A 25,583-nucleotide genomic window follows, 5' to 3' on the forward strand; every position below is an offset into this window, starting at 1 on the left:
TTCCAAATGTAAATCAGATTTTAAAATGATCAAAGAAAAGAATGTTGAGGAAGCTGCTAAAAAAACACTCTTTAGCACAAAGTGGCGAATGTAAATGTCTAGATAAGATAAAGATTCAAAGATTGGAGGCTTGTTTTAATTGGAGAAGAGTTTTGTATCTAAAGAATTTAAACCTTTATCCGTTATCTTCAGTATTCTTTAAAAGTGGAATTGTAAAAAACGGAAATATTTTCCAAAAAAGTTTATTTGCCTCCTGAAATCATAATGTATGCCATAAGATATGTCCAGAAAATTTGCTTGAAATTTTTGTCTTTACTAAAATGTAAATATTTTGTGAAAATCTGCTCTCAAATCTTGAAAGATTGCTTTTAGAGTGATTTCCATTTTTACTATTCTTTCTCTTATTAGTTTTAGCCACACTGAAGTTCCAAACAATTTGATTCAGTTTCAGGCTCTGTGGCGCAATGGTTAGTGCATTGGACTTTTAGGAAAGTGTAGGCATTCAAAGGTTGTGGGTTTGAGTCCCGCCAGAGTCAGCATTTGTTTGGTGTCTGATGCGAAAGTCCTATATAATACCCATAAGATAATAAAGAGTAAGAAATGATCTAATATATGATTTATTATTATCCTTTAGAGCATTTTTGTAGAATTCAAAAATCGCTAGGGCTCCCCTTTCTAGAAAAGACTAAGAAGGCAACCCAGTTTTGTGAACTTTTAAAATGCTGCTTTTCCATCCTGTTTTGAAATTCATTCTTCATGTAGATTTGTTATGTGTGTCTAGAACACAGAGAGAGTCGAGAAAATGCTAACGCTGAGTTTTTCTCTGCTGGTTCTAAAATTATTGAACATCTTGATGTTATATTTTAGAATACCTGAATTTCCAAATGTAAATCAGATTTTAAAATGATCAAAGAAAAGAATGTAGAAGAAGCTGCTAAAAATACACTCTTTAGCACAAAGTGGCGAATGTAAATGTCTAGATAAGATAAAGATTCAAAGATTGGAGGCTTGTTTTAATTGGAGAAGAGTTTTGTATCTAAAGAATTTAAACCTTTATCTATTATCTTCAGTATTCTTTAAAAGTGGAATTGAAAAAAACGGAAATATTTTCCAAAAAAGTTTATTTGCCTCCTGAAATCATAATGTATGCCATAAGATATGTCCAGAAAATTGGCTTGAAATTTTTGTCTTTACTAAAATGTAAATATTTTGTGAAAATCTGCTCTTAAATCTTGAAAGATTGCTTTTAGAGTGATTTCCATTTTTACTATTCTTTCTCTTATTAGTTTTAGCCACACTGAAGTTCCAAACAATTTTTTTCAGTTTCAGGCTCTGTGGCGCAATGGATAGCGCATTGGACTTCTAGGAAAGTGTAGGCATTCAAAGGTTGTGGGTTCGAGTCCCGCCAGAGTCAGCTTTTGTTTGGTGTCTGATGCGAAAGTCCTATATAATACCCATAAGATAATAAAGAGTAAGAAATGATCTAATATATGATTTATTATTATCCTTTAGAGCATTTTTGTAGAATTCAAAAATCGCTAGGGCTCCCCTTTCTAGAAAAGACTAAGAAGGCAACCCAGTTTTGTGAACTTTTAAAATGCTGCTTTTCCATCCTGTTTTGAAATTCATTCTTCATGTAGATTTGTTATGTGTGTCTAGAACACAGAGAGAGTCGAGAAAATGCTAACGCTGAGTTTTTCTCTGCTGGTTCTAAAATTATTGAACATCTTGATGTTATATTTTAGAATACCTGAATTTCCAAATGTAAATCAGATTTTAAAATGATCAAAGAAAAGAATGTAGAGGAAGCTGCTAAAAAAACACTTTAGCACAAAGTGGCGAATGTGAATGTCTAGATAAGATCAAGATTCAAAGATTGGAGGCTTGTTTTAATTGGAGAAGAGTTTTGTATCTAAAGAATTTAAACCTTTATCCATTATCTTCAGTATTCTTTAAAAGTGGAATTGAAAAAAACGGAAATATTTTCCAAAAAAGTTTATTTGCCTCCTGAAATCATAATGTATGCCATAAGATATGTCCCGAAAATTGGCTTGAATTTTTTGTCTTTACTAAAATGTAAATATTTTGTGAAAATCTGCTCTCAAATCTTGAAAGATTGCTTTTAGAGTGATTTCCATTTTTACTATTCTTTCTCTTATTAGTTTTAGCCACACTGAAGTTCCAAACAATTTTTTTCAGTTTCAGGCTCTGTGGCGCAATGGATAGCGCATTGGACTTCTAGCAAAGTGTAGGCATTCAAAGGTTGTGGGTTCGAGTCCCGCCAGAGTAAGCTTTTGTTTGGTGTCTGAAGCGAAAGTCCTATATAATACCCATAAGATAATAAAGAGTAAGAAATGATCTAATATATGATTTATTATTATCCTTTAGAGCATTTTTGTAGAATCCAAAAATCACTAGGGCTCCCCTTTCTAGAAAAGACTAAGGGTATGTGCGCACGTTGCTTTTTACCTGCTTTTTACCTGCTTTTTTGCTGCTTTTTCTTCTGCGCTGTTTAATGCCAAAATGGATGTGTTCTTCTATTCAAGCAAAGTCTATGGGAATTTGGGTTTCTTGTTCACACTATGTTGTTCAAAATGCTGCCTTTTTGTGGCAGAACTGTGGTCAAAAACTCAGCTTTTCAAAGAAGCAACATGTCAATTGTTTTTGCCATTTGGGTTTTGCACTGCAAAGCTGAGTTTTTGACCAAAGTTCTGCCACAAAAAGGCAGCATTTTGAACAACATAGTGTGAACAAGAAACCCAAATTCCCATAGACTTTGCTTGAATAGAAGAACACATCCATTTTGGCATTAAACAGCGCAGAAGAAAAAGCAGCAAAAAAGCAGGTAAAAAGCAGGTAAAAAGCAACGTGCGCACATACCCTAAGAAGGCAACCCAGTTTTGTGAACTTTTAAAATGCTGCTTTTCCATCCTGTTTTGAAATTCATTCTTCATGTAGATTTGTTATGTGTGTCTAGAACACAGAGAGAGTCGAGAAAATGCTAACGCTGAGTTTTTCTCTGCTGGTTCTAAAATTATTGAACATCTTGATGTTATATTTTAGAATACCTGAATTTCCAAATGTAAATCAGATTTTAAAATGATCAAAGAAAAGAATGTAGAAGAAGCTGCTAAAAATACACTCTTTAGCACAAAGTGGCGAATGTAAATGTCTAGATAAGATAAAGATTCAAAGATTGGAGGCTTGTTTTAATTGGAGAAGAGTTTTGTATCTAAAGAATTTAAACCTTTATCTATTATCTTCAGTATTCTTTAAAAGTGGAATTGAAAAAAACGGAAATATTTTCCAAAAAAGTTTATTTGCCTCCTGAAATCATAATGTATGCCATAAGATATGTCTAGAAAATTGGCTTGAAATTTTTGTCTTTACTAAAATGTAAATATTTTGTGAAAATCTGCTCTCAAACCTTGAAATATTGCTTTTAGAGTGATTTCCATCTTTACTGTTCTTTCTCTTATTAGTTTTATCCACACTGAACTCCAAACAATTTTTTTCAGTTTCAGGCTCTGTGGCGCAATGGATAGCGCATTGGACTTCTAGGAAAGTGTAGGCATTCAAAGGTTGTGGGTTCGAGTCCCGCCAGAGTCAGCTTTTGTTTGGTGTCTGATGCGAAAGTCCTATATAATACCCATAAGATAATAAAGAGTAAGAAATGATCTAATATATGATTTATTATTATCCTTTAGAGCATTTTTGTAGAATTCAAAAATCGCTAGGGCTCCCCTTTCTAGAAAAGACTAAGAAGGCAACCCAGTTTTGTGAACTTTTAAAATGCTGCTTTTCCATCCTGTTTTGAAATTCATTCTTCATGTAGATTTGTTATGTGTGTCTAGAACACAGAGAGAGTCGAGAAAATGCTAACGCTGAGTTTTTCTCTGCTGGTTCTAAAATTATTGAACATCTTGATGTTATATTTTAGAATACCTGAATTTCCAAATGTAAATCAGATTTTAAAATGATCAAAGAAAAGAATGTAGAGGAAGCTGCTAAAAAAACACTCTTTAGCACAAAGTGGCGAATGTAAATGTCTAGATAAGATAAAGATTCAAAGATTGGAGGCTTGTTTTAATTGGAGAAGAGTTTTGTATCTAAAGAATTTAAACCTTTATCCATTATCTTCAGTATTCTTTAAAAGTGAAAAAAACGGAAATATTTTCCAAAAAAGTTTATTTGCCTCCTGAAATCATAATGTATGCCATAAGATATGTCCAGAAAATTGGCTTGAAATTCTTGTCTTTACTAAAATGTAAATATTTTGTGAAAATCTGCTCTCAAATCTTGAAAGATTGCTTTTAGAGTGATTTCCATTTTTACTATTCTTTCTCTTATTAGTTTTAGCCACACTGAAGTTCCAAACAATTTTTTTCAGTTTCAGGCTCTGTAACGCAATGGATAGCGCATTGGACTTCTAGGAAAGTGTAGGCATTCAAAGGTTGTGGGTTCGAGTCCCGCCAGAGTCAGCTTTTGTTTGGTGTCTGATGCGAAAGTCCTATATAATACCCATAAGATAATAAAGAGTAAGAAATGATTTAATATATGATTTATTATTATCCTTTAGAGCATTTTTGTAGAATTCAAAAATCGCTAGGGCTCCCCTTTCTAGAAAAGACTAAGAAGGCAACCCAGTTTTGTGAACTTTTAAAATGCTGCTTTTCCATCCTGTTTTGAAATTCATTCTTCATGTAGATTTGTTATGTGTGTCTAAAACACAGAGAGAGTTAAGAAAATGCTAACGCTGAGTTTTTCTCTGCTGGTTCTAAAATTATTGAACATCTTGATGTTATATTTTAGAATACCTGAATTTCCAAATGTAAATCAGATTTTAAAATGATCAAAGAAAAGAATGTAGAGGAAGCTGCTAAAAAAACACTCTTTAGCACAAAGTGGCGAATGTAAATGTCTAGATAAGATAAAGATTCAAAGATTGGAGGCTTGTTTTAATTGGAGAAGAGTTTTGTATCTAAAAAATTTAAACCTTTATCCATTATCTTCAGTATTCTTTAAAAGTGAAAAAAACGGAAATATTTTCCAAAAAAGTTTATTTGCCTCCTGAAATCATAATGTATGCCATAAGATATGTCCAGAAAATTGGCTTGAAATTCTTGTCTTTACTAAAATGTAAATATTTTGTGAAAATCTGCTCTCAAATCTTGAAACATTGCTTTTAGAGTGATTTCCATTTTTACTATTCTTTCTCTTATTAGTTTTAGCCACACTGAAGTTCCAAACAATTTTTTTCAGTTTCAGGCTCTGTGGCGCAATGGATAGCGCATTGGACTTCTAGGAAAGTGTAGGCATTCAAAGGTTGTGGGTTCGAGTCCCGCCAGAGTCAGCTTTTGTTTGGTGTCTGATGCGAAAGTCCTATATAATACCCATAAGATAATAAAGAGTAAAAAATGATTTAATATATGATTTATTATTATCCTTTAGAGCATTTTTGTAGAATTCAAAAATCGCTAGGGCTCCCCTTTCTAGAAAAGACTAAGAAGGCAACCCAGTTTTGTGAACTTTTAAAATGCTGCTTTTCCATCCTGTTTTGAAATTCATTCTTCATGTAGATTTGTTATGTGTGTCTAAAACACAGAGAGAGTTGAGAAAATGCTAACGCTGAGTTTTTCTCTGCTGGTTCTAAAATTATTGAACATCTTGATGTTATATTTTAGAATACCTGAATTTCCAAATGTAAATCAGATTTTAAAATGATCAAAGAAAAGAATGTAGAGGAAGCTGCTAAAAAACACTCTTTAGCACAAAGTGGCGAATGTAAATGTCTAGATAAGATAAAGATTCAAAGATTGGAGGCTTGTTTTAATTGGAGAAGAGTTTTGTATCTAAAGAATTTAAACCTTTATCCATTATTTTCAGTATTCTTTAAAAGTGAAAAAAACTGAAATATTTTCCAAAAAAGTTTATTTGCCTCCTGAAATCATAATGTATGCCATAAGATATGTCCAGAAAATTGGCTTGAAATTCTTGTCTTTACTAAAATGTAAATATTTTGTGAAAATCTGCTCTCAAATCTTGAAAGATTGCTTTTAGAGTGATTTCCATTTTTACTATTCTTTCTCTTATTAGTTTTAGCCACACTGAAGTTCCAAACAATTTTTTTCAGTTTCAGGCTCTGTGGCGCAATGGATAGCGCATTGGACTTCTAGGAAAGTGTAGGCATTCAAAGGTTGTGGGTTCGAGTCCCGCCAGAGTCAGCTTTTGTTTGGTGTCTGATGCGAAAGTCCTATATAATACCCATAAGTTAATAAAGAGTAAGAAATGATTTAATATATGATTTATTATTATCCTTTAGAGCATTTTTGTAGAATTCAAAAATCGCTAGGGCTCCCCTTTCTAGAAAAGACTAAGAAGGCAACCCAGTTTTGTGAACTTTTAAAATGCTGCTTTTCCATCCTGTTTTGAAATTCATTCTTCATGTAGATTTGTTATGTGTGTCTAAAACACAGAGAGAGTTGAGAAAATGCTAACGCTGAGTTTTTCTCTGCTGGTTCTAAAATTATTGAACATCTTGATGTTATATTTTAGAATACCTGAATTTCCAAATGTAAATCAGATTTTAAAATGATCAAAGAAAAGAATGTAGAGGAAGCTGCTAAAAAAACACTCTTTAGCACAAAGTGGTGAATGTAAATGTCTAGATAAGATAAAGATTCAAAGATTGGAGGCTTGTTTTAATTGGAGAAGAGTTTTGTATCTAAAGAATTTAAACCTTTATCCATTATCTTCAGTATTCTTTAAAAGTGAAAAAAACTGAAATATTTTCCAAAAAAGTTTATTTGCCTCCTGAAATCATAATGTATGCCATAAGATATGTCCAGAAAATTGGCTTGAAATTCTTGTCTTTACTAAAATGTAAATATTTTGTGAAAATCTGCTCTCAAATCTTGAAAGATTGCTTTTAGAGTGATTTCCATTTTTACTATTCTTTCTCTTATTAGTTTTAGCCACACTGAAGTTCCAAACAATTTTTGTCAGTTTCAGGCTCTGTGGCGCAATGGATAGCGCATTGGACTTCTAGGAAAGTGTAGGCATTCAAAGGTTGTGGGTTCGAGTCCCGCCAGAGTCAGCTTTTGTTTGGTGTCTGATGCGAAAGTCCTATATAATACCCATAAGATAATAAAGAGTAAGAAATGATTTAATATATGATTTATTATTATCCTTTAGAGCATTTTTGTAGAATTCAAAAATCGCTAGGGCTCCCCTTTCTAGAAAAGACTAAGAAGGCAACCCAGTTTTGTGAACTTTTAAAATGCTGCTTTTCCATCCTGTTTTGAAATTCATTCTTCATGTAGATTTGTTATGTGTGTCTAAAACACAGAGAGAGTTGAGAAAATGCTAACGCTGAGTTTTTCTCTGCTGGTTCTAAAATTATTGAACATCTTGATGTTATATTTTAGAATACCTGAATTTCCAAATGTAAATCAGATTTTAAAATGATCAAAGAAAAGAATGTAGAGGAAGCTGCTAAAAAAACACTCTTTAGCACAAAGTGGCGAATGTAAATGTCTAGATAAGATAAAGATTCAAAGATTGGAGGCTTGTTTTAATTGGAGAAGAGTTTTGTATCTAAAGAATTTAAACCTTTATCCATTATCTTCAGTATTCTTTAAAAGTGAAAAAAACGGAAATATTTTCCAAAAAAGTTTATTTGCCTCCTGAAATCATAATGTATGCCATAAGATATGTCCAGAAAATTGGCTTGAAATTCTTGTCTTTAATAAAATGTAAATATTTTGTGAAAATCTGCTCTCAAATCTTGAAAGATTGCTATTAGAGTGATTTCCATTTTTACTATTCTTTCTCTTATTAGTTTTAGCCACACTGAAGTTCCAAACAATTTTTTTCAGTTTCAGGCTCTGTGGCGCAATGGATAGCGCATTGGACTTCTAGGAAAGTGTAGGCATTCAAAGGTTGTGGGTTCGAGTCCCGCCAGAGTCAGCTTTTGTTTGGTGTCTGATGCGAAAGTCCTATATAATACCCATAAGATAATAAAGAGTAAGAAATGATTTAATATATGATTTATTATTATCCTTTAGAGCATTTTTGTAGAATTCAAAAATCGCTAGGGCTCCCCTTTCTAGAAAAGACTAAGAAGGCAACCCAGTTTTGTGAACTTTTAAAATGCTGCTTTTCCATCCTGTTTTGAAATTCATTCTTCATGTAGATTTGTTATGTGTGTCTAAAACACAGAGAGAGTTGAGAAAATGCTAACGCTGAGTTTTTCTCTGCTGGTTCTAAAATTATTGAACATCTTGATGTTATATTTTAGAATACCTGAATTTCCAAATGTAAATCAGATTTTAAAATGATCAAAGAAAAGAATGTAGAGGAAGCTGCTAAAAAAACACTCTTTAGCACAAAGTGGCGAATGTAAATGTCTAGATAAGATAAAGATTCAAAGATTGGAGGCTTGTTTCAATTGGAGAAGAGTTTTGTATCTAAAGAATTTAAACCTTTATCCATTATCTTCAGTATTCTTTAAAAGTGAAAAAAACGGAAATATTTTCCAAAAAAGTTTATTTGCCTCCTGAAATCATAATGTATGCCATAAGATATGTCCAGAAAATTGGCTTGAAATTCTTGTCTTTAATAAAATGTAAATATTTTGTGAAAATCTGCTCTCAAATCTTGAAAGATTGCTATTAGAGTGATTTCCATTTTTACTATTCTTTCTCTTATTAGTTTTAGCCACACTGAAGTTCCAAACAATTTTTTTCAGTTTCAGGCTCTGTGGCGCAATGGATAGCGCATTGGACTTCTAGGAAAGTGTAGGCATTCAAAGGTTGTGGGTTCGAGTCCCGCCAGAGTCAGCTTTTGTTTGGTGTCTGATGCGAAAGTCCTATATAATACCCATAAGATAATAAAGAGTAAGAAATGATTTAATATATGATTTATTATTATCCTTTAGAGCATTTTTGTAGAATTCAAAAATCGCTAGGGCTCCCCTTTCTAGAAAAGACTAAGAAGGCAACCCAGTTTTGTGAACTTTTAAAATGCTGCTTTTCCATCCTGTTTTGAAATTCATTCTTCATGTAGATTTGTTATGTGTGTCTAAAACACAGAGAGAGTTGAGAAAATGCTAACGCTGAGTTTTTCTCTGCTGGTTCTAAAATTATTGAACATCTTGATGTTATATTTTAGAATACCTGAATTTCCAAATGTAAATCAGATTTTAAAATGATCAAAGAAAAGAATGTAGAGGAAGCTGCTAAAAAAACACTCTTTAGCACAAAGTGGCGAATGTAAATGTCTAGATAAGATAAAGATTCAAAGATTGGAGGCTTGTTTTAATTGGAGAAGAGTTTTGTATCTAAAGAATTTAAACCTTTATCCATTATCTTCAGTATTCTTTAAAAGTGAAAAAAACGGAAATATTTTCCAAAAAAGTTTATTTGCCTCCTGAAATCATAATGTATGCCATAAGATATGTCCAGAAAATTGGCTTGAAATTCTTGTCTTTACTAAAATGTAAATATTTTGTGAAAATCTGCTCTCAAATCTTGAAAGATTGCTTTTAGAGTGATTTCCATTTTTACTATTCTTTCTCTTATTAGTTTTAGCCACACTGAAGTTCCAAACAATTTTTTTCAGTTTCAGGCTCTGTGGCGCAATGGATAGCGCATTGGACTTCTAGGAAAGTGTAGGCATTCAAAGGTTGTGGGTTCGAGTCCCGCCAGAGTCAGCTTTTGTTTGGTGTCTGATGCGAAAGTCCTATATAATACCCATAAGATAATAAAGAGTAAGAAATGATTTAATATATGATTTATTATTATCCTTTAGAGCATTTTTGTAGAATTCAAAAATCGCTAGGGCTCCCCTTTCTAGAAAAGACTAAGAAGGCAACCCAGTTTTGTGAACTTTTAAAATGCTGCTTTTCCATCCTGTTTTAAAATTCATTCTTCATGTAGATTTGTTATGTGTGTCTAAAACACAGAGAGAGTTGAGAAAATGCTAACGCTGAGTTTTTCTCTGCTGGTTCTAAAATTATTGAACATCTTGATGTTATATTTTAGAATACCTGAATTTCCAAATGTAAATCAGATTTTAAAATGATCAAAGAAAAGAATGTAGAGGAAGCTGCTAAAAAAACACTCTTTAGCACAAAGTGGCGAATGTAAATGTCTAGATAAGATAAAGATTCAAAGATTGGAGGCTTGTTTTAATTGGAGAAGAGTTTTGTATCTAAAGAATTTAAACCTTTATCCATTATCTTCAGTATTCTTTAAAAGTGAAAAAAACGGAAATATTTTCCAAAAAAGTTTATTTTGCCTCCTGAAATCATAATGTATGCCATAAGATATGTCCAGAAAATTGGCTTGAAATTCTTGTCTTTACTAAAATGTAAATATTTTGTGAAAATCTGCTCTCAAATCTTGAAAGATTGCTTTTAGAGTGATTTCCATTTTTACTATTCTTTCTCTTATTAGTTTTAGCCACACTGAAGTTCCAAACAATTTTTTTCAGTTTCAGGCTCTGTGGCGCAATGGATAGCGCATTGGACTTCTAGGAAAGTGTAGGCATTCAAAGGTTGTGGGTTCGAGTCCCGCCAGAGTCAGCTTTTGTTTGGTGTCTGATGCGAAAGTCCTATATAATACCCATAAGATAATAAAGAGTAAGAAATGATTTAATATATGATTTATTATTATCCTTTAGAGCATTTTTGTAGAATTCAAAAATCGCTAGGGCTCCCCTTTCTAGAAAAGACTAAGAAGGCAACCCAGTTTTGTGAACTTTTAAAATGCTGCTTTTCCATCCTGTTTTGAAAATCATTCTTCATGTAGATTTGTTATGTGTGTCTAAAACACAGAGAGAGTTGAGAAAATGCTAACGCTGAGTTTTTCTCTGCTGGTTCTAAAATTATTGAACATCTTGATGTTATATTTTAGAATACCTGAATTTCCAAATGTAAATCAGATTTTAAAATGATCAAAGAAAAGAATGTAGAGGCAGCTGCTAAAAAAACACTCTTTAGCACAAAGTGGCGAATGTAAATGTCTAGATAAGATAAAGATTCAAAGATTGGAGGCTTGTTTTAATTGGAGAAGAGTTTTGTATCTAAAGAATTTAAACCTTTATCCATTATCTTCAGTATTCTTTAAAAGTGAAAAAAACGGAAATATTTTCCAAAAAAGTTTATTTGCCTCCTGAAACCATAATGTATGCCATAAGATATGTCCAGAAAATTGGCTTGAAATTCTTGTCTTTACTAAAATGTAAATATTTTGTGAAAATCTGCTCTCAAATCTTGAAAGATTGCTTTTAGAGTGATTTCCATTTTTACTATTCTTTCTCTTATTAGTTTTAGCCACACTGAAGTTCCAAACAATTTTTTTCAGTTTCAGGCTCTGTGGCGCAATGGATAGCGCATTGGACTTCTAGGAAAGTGTAGGCATTCAAAGGTTGTGGGTTCGAGTCCCGCCAGAGTCAGCTTTTGTTTGGTGTCTGATGCGAAAGTCCTATATAATACCCATAAGATAATAAAGAGTAAGAAATGATTTAATATATGATTTATTATTATCCTTTAGAGCATTTTTGTAGAATTCAAAAATCGCTAGGGCTCCCCTTTCTAGAAAAGACTAGGAAGGCAACCCAGTTTTGTGAACTTTTAAAATGCTGCTTTTCCATCCTGTTTTGAAATTCATTCTTCATGTAGATTTGTTATGTGTGTCTAAAACACAGAGAGAGTTGAGAAAATGCTAACGCTGAGTTTTTCTCTGCTGGTTCTAAAATTATTGAACATCTTGATGTTATATTTTAGAATACCTGAATTTCCAAATGTAAATCAGATTTTAAAATGATCAAAGAAAATAATGTAGAGGAAGCTGCTAAAAAAACACTCTTTAGCCAAAGTGGCGAATGTAAATGTCTAGATAAGATAAAGATTCAAAGATTGGAGGCTTGTTTTAATTGGAGAAGAGTTTTGTATCTAAAGAATTTAAACCTTTATCCATTATCTTCAGTATTCTTTAAAAGTGAAAAAAACGGAAATATTTTCCAAAAAAGTTTATTTGCCTCCTGAAATCATAATGTATGCCATAAGATATGTCCAGAAAATTGGCTTGAAATTCTTGTCTTTACTAAAATGTAAATATTTTGTGAAAATCTGCTCTCAAATCTTGAAAGATTGCTTTTAGAGTGATTTCCATTTTTACTATTCTTTCTCTTATTAGTTTTAGCCACACTGAAGTTCCAAACAATTTTTTTCAGTTTCAGGCTCTGTGGCGCAATGCATAGCGCATTGGACTTCTAGGAAAGTGTAGGCATTCAAAGGTTGTGGGTTCGAGTCCCGCCAGAGTCAGCTTTTGTTTGGTGTCTGATGCGAAAGTCCTATATAATACCCATAAGATAATAAATAGTAAGAAATGATTTAATATATGATTTATTATTATCCTTTAGAGCATTTTTGTAGAATTCAAAAATCGCTAGGGCTCCCCTTTCTAGAAAAGACTAAGAAGGCAACCCGGTTTTGTGAACTTTTAAAATGCTGCTTTTCCATCCTGTTTTGAAATTCATTCTTCATGTAGATTTGTTATGTGTGTCTAAAACACAGAGAGAGTTGAGAAAATGCTAACGCTGAGTTTTTCTCTGCTGGTTCTAAAATTATTGAACATCTTGATGTTATATTTTAGAATACCTGAATTTCCAAATGTAAATCAGATTTTAAAATGATCAAAGAAAAGAATGTAGAGGAAGCTGCTAAAAAAACACTCTTTAGCACAAAGTGGCGAATGTAAATGTCTAGATAAGATAAAGATTCAAAGATTGGAGGCTTGTTTTAATTGGAGAAGAGTTTTGTATCTAAAGAATTTAAACCTTTATCCATTATCTTCAGTATTCTTTAAAAGTGAAAAAAACGGAAATATTTTCCAAAAAAGTTTATTTGCCTCCTGAAATCATAATTAGTGATGAGCGAAAATGCTTGTCACTAATCGGTACTCGCACGAGTATTGCTGTACTCGGGCTGCTCGGTGGGGACCGAGTAATCTCGCGATACTCGTGCTGTACTCGTGGTCTTCATTTCTGCATGTTGGCGCTCTTTTGAGAGCCAGCCCTCATGCAGGGATTGGCTGGCAGACCACTGCAATGCCACAGCCCTGTTAGTTGTGGAATTGCAGTGATTGGCCGGCCTGCACAGCGTGACCGAGCCTTTATATCATTAAGGAATAACGTTTGGAACTCCATTCTATGTCTGAACTGGGTGCAAAAAACCTAAAAAACATCACTATGGGGAGATAAGGTATGCACACCAGTGACTATGGAAGGGGAATACATGGAATAGCAGAAACTGCTGTGTGAATACTGACATTCAATAGCTATTTGTAAGAATGAAATGTGAAAAATGGAACCTGCATTACTGCCATGAATATATGAATAAAGAGAAATTTAGCTACTGAATTGATCAATGCAGAAGAGCCCCAACACTACGCCAAAGTATTTCTCTACGTTGGGGTCCCTAGCTTGTGTGTGTCCTCTCATGCAGTTAAAAAACTTACCGTGTATGGGACGCTGAGACCCAGGCTATATATGCGTATAATGTGGATTGGCAATAGGTGTGTATGGGGAGGGTTCACAAACGAAAAACTACTAACATTAAGGAATAACGTTTGGAACTCCATTCTATGTCTGAACTGGGTGCAAAAAACCTAAAAAACATCACTATGGGGAGATAAGGTATGCACACCAGTGACTATGGAAGGGGAATACATGGAATAGCAGAAACTGCTGTGTGAATACTGACATTCAATAGCTATTTGTAAGAATGAAATGTGAAAAATGGAACCTGCATTACTGCCATGAATATATGAATAAAGAGAAATTTAGCTACTGAATTGATCAATGCAGAAGAGCCCCAACACTACGCCAAAGTATTTCTCTACGTTGGGGTCCCTAGCTTGTGTGTGTCCTCTCATGCAGTTAAAAAACTTACCGTGTATGGGACGCTGAGACCCAGGCTATATATGCATATAATGTGGATTGGCAATAGGTGTGTATGGGGAGGGTTCACAAACGAAAAACTACTAACATTAAGGAATAACGTTTGGAACTCCATTCTATGTCTGAACTGGGTGCAAAAAACCTAAAAAACATCACTATGGGGAGATAAGGTATGCACACCAGTGACTATGGAAGGGGAATACATGGAATGGCAGAAACTGCTGTGTGAATACTGACATTCAATAGCTATTTGTAAGAATGAAATGTGAAAAATGGAACCTGCATTACTGCCATGAATATATGAATAAAGAGAAATTTAGCTACTGAATTGATCAATGCAGAAGAGCCCCAACACTACGCCAAAGTATTTCTCTACGTTGGGGTCCCTAGCTTGTGTGTGTCCTCTCATGCAGTTAAAAAACTTACCGTGTATGGGACGCTGAGACCCAGGCTATATATGCGTATAATGTGGATTGGCAATAGGTGTGTATGGGGAGGGTTCACAAACGAAAAACTACTAACATTAAGGAATAACGTTTGGAACTCCATTCTATGTCTGAACTGGGTGCAAAAAACCTAAAAAACATCACTATGGGGAGATAAGGTATGCACACCAGTGACTATGGAAGGGGAATACATGGAATAGCAGAAACTGCTGTGTGAATACTGACATTCAATAGCTATTTGTAAGAATGAAATGTGAAAAATGGAACCTGCATTACTGCCATGAATATATGAATAAAGAGAAATTTAGCTACTGAATTGATCAATGCAGAAGAGCCCCAACACTACGCCAAAGTATTTCTCTACGTTGGGGTCCCTAGCTTGTGTGTGTCCTCTCATGCAGTTAAAAAACTTACCGTGTATGGGACGCTGAGACCCAGGCTATATATGCGTATAATGTGGATTGGCAATAGGTGTGTATGGGGAGGGTTCACAAACGAAAAACTACTAACATTAAGGAATAACGTTTGGAACTCCATTCTATGTCTGAACTGGGTGCAAAAAACCTAAAAAACATCACTATGGGGAGATAAGGTATGCACACCAGTGACTATGGAAGGGGAATACATGGAATAGCAGAAACTGCTGTGTGAATACTGACATTCAATAGCTATTTGTAAGAATGAAATGTGAAAAATGGAACCTGCATTACTGCCATGAATATATGAATAAAGAGAAATTTAGCTACTGAATTGATCAATGCAGAAGAGCCCCAACACTACACCAAAGTATTTCTCTACGTTGGGGTCCCTAGCTTGTGTGTGTCCTCTCATGCAGTTAAAAAACTTACCGTGTATGGGACGCTGAGACCCAGGCTATATATGCGTATAATGTGGATTGGCAATAGGTGTGTATGGGGAGGGTTCACAAACGAAAAACTACTAACATTAAGGAATAACGTTTGGAACTCCATTCTATGTCTGAACTGGGTGCAAAAAACCTAAAAAACATCACTATGGGGAGATAAGGTATGCACACCAGTGACTATGGAAGGGGAATACATGGAATAGCAGAAACTGCTGTGTGAATACTGACATTCAATAGCTATTTGTAAGAATGAAATGTGAAAAATGGAACCTGCATTACTGCCATGAATATATGAATAAAGAGAAATTTAGCTACTGAATTGATCAATGCAGAAGAGCCCCAACTCTACGCCAAAGTATTTCTCTACGTTGGGGTCCCTAGCTTGTGTGTGTCCTCTCATGCAGTTAAAAAACTTACCGTGTATGGGACGCTGAGACCCAGGCTATATATGCGTATAATGTGGATTGGCAATAGGTGTGTATGGGGAGGGTTCACAAACGAAAAACTACTAACATTAAGGAATAACGTTTGGAACTCCATTCTATGTCTGAACTGGGTGCAAAAAACCTAAAAAACATCACTATGGGGAGATAAGGTATGCACACCAGTGACTATGGAAGGGGAATACATGGAATAGCAGAAACTGCTGTGTGAATACTGACATTCAATAGCTATTTGTAAGAATGAAATGTGAAAAATGGAACCTGCATTACTGCCATGAATATATGAATAAAGAGAAATTTAGCTACTGAATTGATCAATGCAGAAGAGCCCCAACACTACGCCAAAGTATTTCTCTACGTTGGGGTCCCTAGCTTGTGTGTGTCCTCTCATGCAGTTAAAAAACTTACCGTGTATGGGACGCTGAGACCCAGGCTATATATGCGTATAATGTGGATTGGCAATAGGTGTGTATGGGGAGGGTTCACAAACGAAAAACTACTAACATTAAGGAATAACGTTTGGAACTCCATTCTATGTCTGAACTGGGTGCAAAAAACCTAAAAAACATCACTATGGGGAGATAAGGTATGCACACCAGTGACTATGGAAGGGGAATACATGGAATAGCAGAAACTGCTGTGTGAATACTGACATTCAATAGCTATTTGTAAGAATGAAATGTGAAAAATGGAACCTGCATTACTGCCATGAATATATGAATAAAGAGAAATTTAGCTACTGAATTGATCAATGCAGAAGAGCCCCAACACTACGCCAAAGTATTTCTCTACGTTGGGGTCCCTAGCTTGTGTGTGTCCTCTCATGCAGTTAAAAAACTTACCGTGTATGGGACGCTGAGACCCAGGCTATATATGCGTATAATGTGGATTGGCAATAGGTGTGTATGGGGAGGGTTCACAAACGAAAAACTACTAACATTAAGGAATAACGTTTGGAACTCCATTCTATGTCTGAACTGGGTGCAAAAAACCTAAAAAACATCACTATGGGGAGATAAGGTATGCACACCAGTGACTATGGAAGGGGAATACATGGAATAGCAGAAACTGCTGTGTGAATACTGACATTCAATAGCTATTTGTAAGAATGAAATGTGAAAAATGGAACCTGCATTACTGCCATGAATATATGAATAAAGAGAAATTTAGCTACTGAATTGATCAATGCAGAAGAGCCCCAACACTACGCCAAAGTATTTCTCTACGTTGGGGTCCCTAGCTTGTGTGTGTCCTCTCATGCAGTTAAAAAACTTACCGTGTATGGGACGCTGAGACCCAGGCTATATATGCGTATAATGTGGATTGGCAATAGGTGTGTATGGGGAGGGTTCACAAACGAAAAACTACTAACATTAAGGAATAACGTTTGGAACTCCATTCTATGTCTGAACTGGGTGCAAAAAACCTAAAAAACATCACTATGGGGAGATAAGGTATGCACACCAGTGACTATGGAAGGGGAATACATGGAATAGCAGAAACTGCTGTGTGAATACTGACATTCAATAGCTATTTGTAAGAATGAAATGTGAAAAATGGAACCTGCATTACTGCCATGAATATATGAATAAAGAGAAATTTAGCTACTGAATTGATCAATGCAGAAGAGCCCCAACACTACGCCAAAGTATTTCTCTACGTTGGGGTCCCTAGCTTGTGTGTGTCCTCTCATGCAGTTAAAAAACTTACCGTGTATGGGACGCTGAGACCCAGGCTATATATGCGTATAATGTGGATTGGCAATAGGTGTGTATGGGGAGGGTTCACAAACGAAAAACTACTAACATTAAGGAATAACGTTTGGAACTCCATTCTATGTCTGAACTGGGTGCAAAAAACCTAAAAAACATCACTATGGGGAGATAAGGTATGCACACCAGTGACTATGGAAGGGGAATACATGGAATAGCAGAAACTGCTGTGTGAATACTGACATTCAATAGCTATTTGTAAGAATGAAATGTGAAAAATGGAACCTGCATTACTGCCATGAATATATGAATAAAGAGAAATTTAGCTACTGAATTGATCAATGCAGAAGAGCCCCAACACTACGCCAAAGTATTTCTCTACGTTGGGGTCCCTAGCTTGTGTGTGTCCTCTCATGCAGTTAAAAAAACTTACCGTGTATGGGACGCTGAGACCCAGGCTATATTTGTTTGTGAACCCTCCCCATACACACCTATTGCCAATCCACATTATACGCATATATAGCCTGGGTCTCAGCGTCCCATACACGGTAAGTTTTTTAACTGCATGAGAGGACACACACAAGCTAGGGACCCCAACGTAGAGAAATACTTTGGCGAAGTGTTGGGGCTCTTCTGCATTGATCAATTCAGTAGCTAAATTTCTCTTTATTCATATATTCATGGCAGTAATGCAGGTTCCATTTTTCACATTTCATTCTTACAAATAGCTATTGAATGTCAGTATTCACACAGCAGTTTCTGCTATTCCATGTATTCCCCTTCCATAGTCACTCGTGTGCATACCTTATCTCCCCATAGTGATGTTTTTTAGGTTTTTTGCACCCAGTTCAGACATAGAATGGAGTTCCAAACGTTATTCCTTAATGTTAGTAGTTTTTCGTTTGTGAACCCTCCCCATACACACCTATTGCCAATCCACATTATACGCATATATAGCCTGGGTCTCAGCGTCCCATACACGGTAAGTTTTTTAACTGCATGAGAGGACACACACAAGCTAGGGACCCCAACGTAGAGAAATACTTTGGCGTAGTGTTGGGGCTCTTCTGCATTGATCAATTCAGTAGCTAAATTTCTCTTTATTCATATATTCATGGCAGTAATGCAGGTTCCATTTTTCACATTTCATTCTTACAAATAGCTATTGAATGTCAGTATTCACACAGCAGTTTCTGCTATTCCATGTATTCCCCTTCCATAGTCACTGGTGTGCATACCTTATCTCCCCATAGTGATGTTTTTTAGGTTTTTTGCACCCAGTTCAGACATAGAATGGAGTTCCAAACGTTATTCCTTAATGTTAGTAGTTTTTCGTTTGTGAACCCTCCCCATACACACCTATTGCCAATCCACATTATACGCATATATAGCCTGGGTCTCAGCGTCCCATACACGGTAAGTTTTTTAACTGCATGAGAGGACACACACAAGCTAGGGACCCCAACGTAGAGAAATACTTTGGCGTAGTGTTGGGGCTCTTCTGCATTGATCAATTCAGTAGCTAAATTTCTCTTTATTCATATATTCATGGCAGTAATGCAGGTTCCATTTTTCACATTTCATTCTTACAAATAGCTATTGAATGTCAGTATTCACACAGCAGTTTCTGCTATTCCATGTATTCCCCTTCCATAGTCACTGGTGTGCATACCTTATCTCCCCATAGTGATGTTTTTTAGGTTTTTTGCACCCAGTTCAGACATAGAATGGAGTTCCAAACGTTATTCCTTAATGTTAGTAGTTTTTCGTTTGTGAACCCTCCCCATACACACCTATTGCCAATCCACATTATACGCATATATAGCCTGGGTCTCAGCGTCCCATACACGGTAAGTTTTTTAACTGCATGAGAGGACACACACAAGCTAGGGACCCCAACGTAGAGAAATACTTTGGCGTAGTGTTGGGGCTCTTCTGCATTGATCAATTCAGTAGCTAAATTTCTCTTTATTCATATATTCATGGCAGTAATGCAGGTTCCATTTTTCACATTTCATTCTTACAAATAGCTATTGAATGTCAGTATTCACACAGCAGTTTCTGCTATTCCATGTATTCCCCTTCCATAGTCACTGGTGTGCATACCTTATCTCCCCATAGTGATGTTTTTTAGGTTTTTTGCACCCAGTTCAGACATAGAATGGAGTTACAAACGTTATTCCTTAATGTTAGTAGTTTTTCGTTTGTGAACCCTCCCCATACACACCTATTGCCAATCCACATTATACGCATATATAGCCTGGGTCTCAGCGTCCCATACACGGTAAGTTTTTTAACTGCATGAGAGGACACACACAAGCTAGGGACCCCAACGTAGAGAAATACTTTGGCGTAGTGTTGGGGCTCTTCTGCATTGATCAATTCAGTAGCTAAATTTCTCTTTATTCATATATTCATGGCAGTAATGCAGGTTCCATTTTTCACATTTCATTCTTACAAATAGCTATTGAATGTCAGTATTCACACAGCAGTTTCTGCTATTCCATGTATTCCCCTTCCATAGTCACTGGTGTGCATACCTTATCTCCCCATAGTGATGTTTTTTAGGTTTTTTGCACCCAGTTCAGACATAGAATGGAGTTCCAAACGTTATTCCTTAATGTTAGTAGTTTTTCGTTTGTGAACCCTCCCCATACACACCTATTGCCAATCCACATTATACGCATATATAGCCTGGGTCTCAGCGTCCCATACACGGTAAGTTTTTTAACTGCATGAGAGGACACACACAAGCTAGGGACCCCAACGTAGAGAAATACTTTGGCGTAGTGTTGGGGCTCTTCTGCATTGATCAATTCAGTAGCTAAATTTCTCTTTATTCATATATTCATGGCAGTAATGCAGGTTCCATTTTTCACATTTCATTCTTACAAATAGCTATTGAATGTCAGTATTCACACAGCAGTTTCTGCTATTCCATGTATTCCCCTTCCATAGTCACTGGTGTGCATACCTTATCTCCCCATCGAGCCTTTATATCGGCCGGCGCGCTGTGCTCTGCTCACAGCTATTCAGACAGTCAGTGTAGGGAGAGTGTCGCTGATTCAGGGAAAGCTTTGCGGCCCTTTATAGCTTTTTCAGTTGCAGGGCTGCAAACAGTGTGACCAAAAGTCCTTCTCAGGACTATTCTAGTTGTATACAGGCAGGCAGGGTATAGCCAGGTCGGAGTACAGTAGCAGAGTCCTTCTCAGGACTATTGTTGCTATATACAGGCAGGGTATAGCCAGGTCTGAATACAGGCTAGTGACCAAAAGAGTCCTTGTCAGGACTATTGTACCAGTATACAGGCAGGCAGGCAGGCAGGCAGGGTAGTGGTGACCGTATACCAGCCTTCATCATATCTGGGGCTGGTGTACACAGTGTAAAACAGTCCAGATAGTGTCTGACTTGTCTGTAATTGTCGCTCCCCAAAAAAACCTGTTAGGTTATTATTGCGTCCGTGCTTGGTTTTTAAAACCGCACGTGTGTGCCTGTTGGTGGCAGCGTACAGGTGCACTTGTGTGCAATTTCCACACACTTTGATATAACGCACAAGTAGTGAATATACACGTCAGCAGTGCACAGCATTGCAAAATGCGCAAGGGCATTGGCAAGGAACAAGGAAGTGGACGTGATGGTGGTGCAGGCAGAGGCCGAGGTCGTGGGCAAGCTCTAATTTCGCCACAACAAAGGGCCACATCTAGTCGCTCGCACGTCCTGTCCCAAATTCTTGGGGACCGCAGCAGTACACCGCTCTTGAACCAAGACCAGTGTCAACAGGTTGTTAGTTGGATAGCAGATAATGCTTCCAGTCAGATTGGCACCACCACAAACACTCTGTCTTCCACACGGTCAAGTGTCAGTAGCCGTGATACTGCACCGCACATTTCTGAACCTGATCCTCCTTCCTACCACCAGGCTGAGTACACGTCCTCCTCGGACATTAATGATCCCACACTTGGACACTCGGAAGAGCTGTTCACGTTTCCATTCACACATTCTGGCCTCTCGCCAGCTCATATTGAAGTGGGTCATGAGGAGATCGTCTGTACAGATGGCCAAATATTTGAGCAGCCACGTTCTCACGAAGTTGGCAACGTGTCTCAACAAGTGGTGGACGATGATGAGACACAATTGTCAGCAAGTCAGGAGGAGGAGCAGGGTGCGGAAGAGGAAGACGACGTGGTGGATGATCCAGTAACTGACCCAACCTGGCAGGAGGATATGCAGAGCGAGGACAGCAGTGCACAGGGGGAGGGAGGCGTAGCATCACAACAGGCAGTAAGAAGCAGGGTGGTGGCCCCAGGCAGAAGTCAGGCAACCGTTCCCCGGAACAACACGACGACACAAGGTGCCTGTACAAATGTTAGGTCTTCCCGAGTCTGGCAGTTTTTTAAGTTGGATCCAGATGATTCAAAAAAGGCCATTTGCAACACCTGCCGTGCCAGCATCAGCAGGGGTACCAAAACTAGCAGCCTGACCACCACCAGCATGATCAGGCACATGTCAGCCGAGCACCCGACTTTGTGGGAAGTACAACAGAGTCGAGGAGCAGTGCTTGCTGATGTCACTGCTACGTCTTCGCTGGTTGTGCATGCGAGCCAATCCTCTGTCCATGCTGCCTGCGAACAAGCCTCCTCCACTCCTGCACCTGCAGTTGCCTACGCAGAAAGAACACCATCATCAAGCACGTCCTTGTCCCAGCGCAGCGTTCAGTTATCCATTCAGCAAACCTTTGAACGCAGGCGCAAATACACTGCCAACACCCCACATGCCACAGTTCTAAATGCTAACATTTCGCGACTGCTTGCGCTGGAAATGTTGCCTTTTAGGCTGGTGGAGACTGAAGCATTCCGTGACCTGATGGCGGCAGCTGTCCCACGTTACTCGGTCCCCAGCCACCACTATTTCTCCCGGTGTGCCGTCCCCGCGTTGCATAACCACGTGTCACAAAACATCACACGTGCCCTGAACAACGCTGTTTCACCCAAGGTCCACCTAACCACAGACACGTGGAAAAGTGCTTGTGGGCAAGGCCGCTACATCTCGTTGACGGCACACTGGGTTAATATTGTGGAAGCTGGGACCCAGTCTGAGCGAGGGACGGAACACGTCCTTCCCACACCAAGGTTTGCAGGCCCTACCTCAGTCAGTGTTTCACCCACACTCTACAGCTCCGGAATGTCATGCTCTTCAGCCTCCTCCTCCTCCTGCGCATCCTCATCCACTGGGCCCTCCACACCAGTGACAAGCTGGAAGCACTGCAGCACTGCCTCGGCGAAGCGGCAACAGGCTGTGCTGAAGCTAATCTGCATAGGTGACAAACCCCACAATGCAGAAGAGCTGTGGACAGCTCTGAAACAGCAGGCAGATCACTGGCTCACACCTCTGAACCTAAAGCCAGGAAAGGTCGTGTGTGACAATGGCCGGAACCTGGTGGCGGCTTTGAGGCGAGGCCAGCTGACACATGTTCCATGCGTGGCCCATGTGCTCAACCTCGTGGTTCAGCGGTTTATAAAGTCATACCCAGAGCTGTCTGATCTACTGGTAAAAGTTCGCCGCCTGTCTGCACATTTTCGAAAGTCACCTACTGCTTCAGCCGGCCTTGCCGGCTTTCAGCGCCGTTTGCATCTTCCGGCTCACAGACTGGTGTGTGATGTCCCCACGCGTTGGAATTCAACTCTGCACATGTTGGTCAGGATATGTGAGCAGAAGAGGGCAGTTGTTGAGTACCTGCATCACCTAAGCCGTCGGGAAATGGGTCAAACTCCACACACAACACCTGAGGAGTGGAGATGGATGTCAGACCTATGTACCATCCTCCAAAACTTTGAGGACTCCACCAAGATGGTGAGTGGTGATGACGCCATTATTAGCGTCACCATACCGCTACTCTGCCTTCTAAAACGGTCTCTGCTGAAAAACAAACATGATGCATTGCAGGCGGAGCGCGATGAGTTGCAGCAAGAAACAGTAGTGGGTGTGGGTGATAACACACAGCCCAGCCTCGTCTCATCACAACGTGCAGTGGAGGACTATGACGAGGAGGAGGATGAAGACATGGAGCAACTCTCCGGCCAAATTGAGGATATGACATGCACACCAGTCATATCCTCGGTTCAGCGTGGCTGGCCAGAGGACAGGGTAGATGAGGAGGAGGAGGAGGAGGAGGAGGAGGATGAGGACAGCATGTTCAGTCATCTTGTTGGTCAGGCTACTGAAGTCCTGGCTGTTAAGAGTCTGGCGCACATGGCTGACTTTATGGTAAGCTGCCTGTCTCGTGACCCTCGCGTTAAGAACATCTTGGCCGACAATCATTACTGGTTGGTAACACTGTTAGACCCACGCTACAAGGAGAACTTTTTGTCTCTTATTCCCGTGGAGGAGAGGTCAACCAAAATGCAGCAGTTTCGGAAGGCCATACTCACGGAAGTAGGCAAAGCATTCCCCTCACAAAACGCTAGCGGCATAGGTCATGAATCAGTGGACAACCGAGGCGTACAGCCGAGAGAGGCACAAGTCCAATCCGCCAGAGGTAGGGGAACAGTCTTTAAGATGTGGGACAGTTTTCTCAGCCCCTCACGTACCACAGCCCCTGAGGTGCGGGGTAGTGCCACAAGAAATCCTAAGTTTGCCCAGATGCTGAAGGAGTACCTTGCAGATCGAACAACAGTACTCCGACATTCCTCTGTGCCTTACAATTATTGGGTATCCAAGCTGGACACGTGGCATGAATTGGCTCTCTACGCCTTGGAAGTCCTGGCCTGCCCTGCTGCTAGCGTTTTGTCAGAGCGTGTTTTTAGTGCCGCAGGTGGAATCATTACAGATAAACGCACCCGCCTGTCAACTGAAAATGCTGACAGGCTGACTCTGATCAAGATGAACAAGGGTTGGATTGGGCCAGACTTCACCACACCACCAGCAAATGAGAGCGGAATTTAAAGTTTGCCATGTACCTCCACTCACCCATGGGTACACACTTCTGGACTTTGGATAATCGCTGGACTCCTCCTCCTTCTCCTCATGCGCCACCATGATGATGACCGTTACAAATTGCAATACTTAGGCCTTTGTTTCAGGTATACCCCCAGTGGTAAATTTTTTCGCCCATTCTTTGCAGAATGGACATTACAACGACAGGAGACCCGCTCCTTTGCAATGGGAACAATGTTTTGAGGCCCTCATGCACGTTTCTACCCAGGGACAATGTGGAGCCTCCCAATTTTTGGCTGCCCTGCCTAAGGGCTATACTATAATACACCCACTTCCTTAAAATGGACACTTAAGGTTTTGAGGCCCTCATTCACGTCTCTACCCAGGGACAACGTGGAGCCTCCCAATTTTTGGCTGCCCTGCCTAAGGGCTATACTATAATACACCCACTTCCTTAAAATGGACACTTAAGGTTTTGAGGCCCTCATTCACGTCTCTACCCAGGGACAACGTGGAGCCTCCCAATTTTTGGCTGCCCTGCCTAAGGGCTATACTATAATACACCCACTTCCTTAAAATGGACACTTAAGGTTTTGAGGCCCTCATGCACGTCTCTACCCAGGGACAACGTGGAGCCTCCCAATTTTTGGCTGCCCTGGCAAAGGGCTATACTGAAATAGACCCACTTCCTTACAATGGGCACTTCAGGTTTACAGGCCATCATGCACGTCTCTACCCAGGGAAAACGTGGAGCCTCCCAATTTTTGGCTGCCCTGCCTAAGGGCTATACTATAATACACCCACTTCCTTAAAATGGACACTTAAGGTTTTGAGGCCCTCATTCACGTCTCTACCCAGGGACAACGTGGAGCCTCCCAATTTTTGGCTGCCCTGCCTAAGGGCTATACTATAATACACCCACTTCCTTAAAATGGACACTTAAGGTTTTGAGGCCCTCATGCACGTCTCTACCCAGGGACAACGTGGAGCCTCCCAATTTTTGGCTGCCCTGCCTAAGGGCTATACTATAATACACCCACTTCCTTAAAATGGACACTTAAGGTTTTGAGGCCCTCATTCACGTCTCTACCCAGGGACAATGTGGAGCCTCCCAATTTTTGGCTGCCCTGGCAAAGGGCTATACTGAAATAGACCCACTTCCTTACAATGGGCACTTCAGGTTTAAAGGCCATCATGCACGTCTCTATCCAGGGACAAT

At 38.6% G+C, this 25,583-nt stretch overlaps 14 non-coding genes across 14 annotated transcripts; all 14 read left to right on the plus strand.

Annotated features, from left to right (window-relative positions):
- Positions 1 to 450: 450 nt before the first annotated feature.
- Positions 451 to 536, plus strand: TRNAK-UUU (transfer RNA lysine (anticodon UUU)). Its single transcript is given in 2 exon segments — positions 451 to 487; positions 501 to 536. It is a non-coding gene; the product is annotated as a tRNA-Lys (tRNA).
- A 792-nt stretch (positions 537 to 1,328) lies between these two features.
- Positions 1,329 to 1,414, plus strand: TRNAR-UCU (transfer RNA arginine (anticodon UCU)). Its single transcript is given in 2 exon segments — positions 1,329 to 1,365; positions 1,379 to 1,414. It is a non-coding gene; the product is annotated as a tRNA-Arg (tRNA).
- Positions 1,415 to 2,204: 790 nt separating this feature from the next.
- TRNAR-UCU (transfer RNA arginine (anticodon UCU)) lies at positions 2,205 to 2,290 on the plus strand. The gene is given in 2 exon segments: positions 2,205 to 2,241; positions 2,255 to 2,290. It is a non-coding gene; the product is annotated as a tRNA-Arg (tRNA).
- Positions 2,291 to 3,523: 1,233 nt separating this feature from the next.
- On the plus strand, positions 3,524 to 3,609 carry TRNAR-UCU (transfer RNA arginine (anticodon UCU)). The gene is given in 2 exon segments: positions 3,524 to 3,560; positions 3,574 to 3,609. It is a non-coding gene; the product is annotated as a tRNA-Arg (tRNA).
- Positions 3,610 to 4,395: 786 nt separating this feature from the next.
- TRNAR-UCU (transfer RNA arginine (anticodon UCU)) lies at positions 4,396 to 4,481 on the plus strand. The gene is given in 2 exon segments: positions 4,396 to 4,432; positions 4,446 to 4,481. It is a non-coding gene; the product is annotated as a tRNA-Arg (tRNA).
- A 786-nt stretch (positions 4,482 to 5,267) lies between these two features.
- TRNAR-UCU (transfer RNA arginine (anticodon UCU)) lies at positions 5,268 to 5,353 on the plus strand. Its single transcript is given in 2 exon segments — positions 5,268 to 5,304; positions 5,318 to 5,353. It is a non-coding gene; the product is annotated as a tRNA-Arg (tRNA).
- A 785-nt stretch (positions 5,354 to 6,138) lies between these two features.
- TRNAR-UCU (transfer RNA arginine (anticodon UCU)) lies at positions 6,139 to 6,224 on the plus strand. Its single transcript is given in 2 exon segments — positions 6,139 to 6,175; positions 6,189 to 6,224. It is a non-coding gene; the product is annotated as a tRNA-Arg (tRNA).
- A 786-nt stretch (positions 6,225 to 7,010) lies between these two features.
- On the plus strand, positions 7,011 to 7,096 carry TRNAR-UCU (transfer RNA arginine (anticodon UCU)). The gene is given in 2 exon segments: positions 7,011 to 7,047; positions 7,061 to 7,096. It is a non-coding gene; the product is annotated as a tRNA-Arg (tRNA).
- Positions 7,097 to 7,882: 786 nt separating this feature from the next.
- TRNAR-UCU (transfer RNA arginine (anticodon UCU)) lies at positions 7,883 to 7,968 on the plus strand. The gene is given in 2 exon segments: positions 7,883 to 7,919; positions 7,933 to 7,968. It is a non-coding gene; the product is annotated as a tRNA-Arg (tRNA).
- A 786-nt stretch (positions 7,969 to 8,754) lies between these two features.
- On the plus strand, positions 8,755 to 8,840 carry TRNAR-UCU (transfer RNA arginine (anticodon UCU)). Its single transcript is given in 2 exon segments — positions 8,755 to 8,791; positions 8,805 to 8,840. It is a non-coding gene; the product is annotated as a tRNA-Arg (tRNA).
- Positions 8,841 to 9,626: 786 nt separating this feature from the next.
- TRNAR-UCU (transfer RNA arginine (anticodon UCU)) lies at positions 9,627 to 9,712 on the plus strand. The gene is given in 2 exon segments: positions 9,627 to 9,663; positions 9,677 to 9,712. It is a non-coding gene; the product is annotated as a tRNA-Arg (tRNA).
- A 787-nt stretch (positions 9,713 to 10,499) lies between these two features.
- Positions 10,500 to 10,585, plus strand: TRNAR-UCU (transfer RNA arginine (anticodon UCU)). The gene is given in 2 exon segments: positions 10,500 to 10,536; positions 10,550 to 10,585. It is a non-coding gene; the product is annotated as a tRNA-Arg (tRNA).
- A 786-nt stretch (positions 10,586 to 11,371) lies between these two features.
- On the plus strand, positions 11,372 to 11,457 carry TRNAR-UCU (transfer RNA arginine (anticodon UCU)). The gene is given in 2 exon segments: positions 11,372 to 11,408; positions 11,422 to 11,457. It is a non-coding gene; the product is annotated as a tRNA-Arg (tRNA).
- Positions 11,458 to 12,242: 785 nt separating this feature from the next.
- TRNAR-UCU (transfer RNA arginine (anticodon UCU)) lies at positions 12,243 to 12,328 on the plus strand. Its single transcript is given in 2 exon segments — positions 12,243 to 12,279; positions 12,293 to 12,328. It is a non-coding gene; the product is annotated as a tRNA-Arg (tRNA).
- Positions 12,329 to 25,583: the final 13,255 nt, after the last annotated feature.

Source organism: Anomaloglossus baeobatrachus, chromosome 3 (genome assembly GCF_048569485.1).
Source record: "Anomaloglossus baeobatrachus isolate aAnoBae1 chromosome 3, aAnoBae1.hap1, whole genome shotgun sequence".
NCBI lineage: Eukaryota > Metazoa > Chordata > Amphibia > Anura > Aromobatidae > Anomaloglossus > Anomaloglossus baeobatrachus.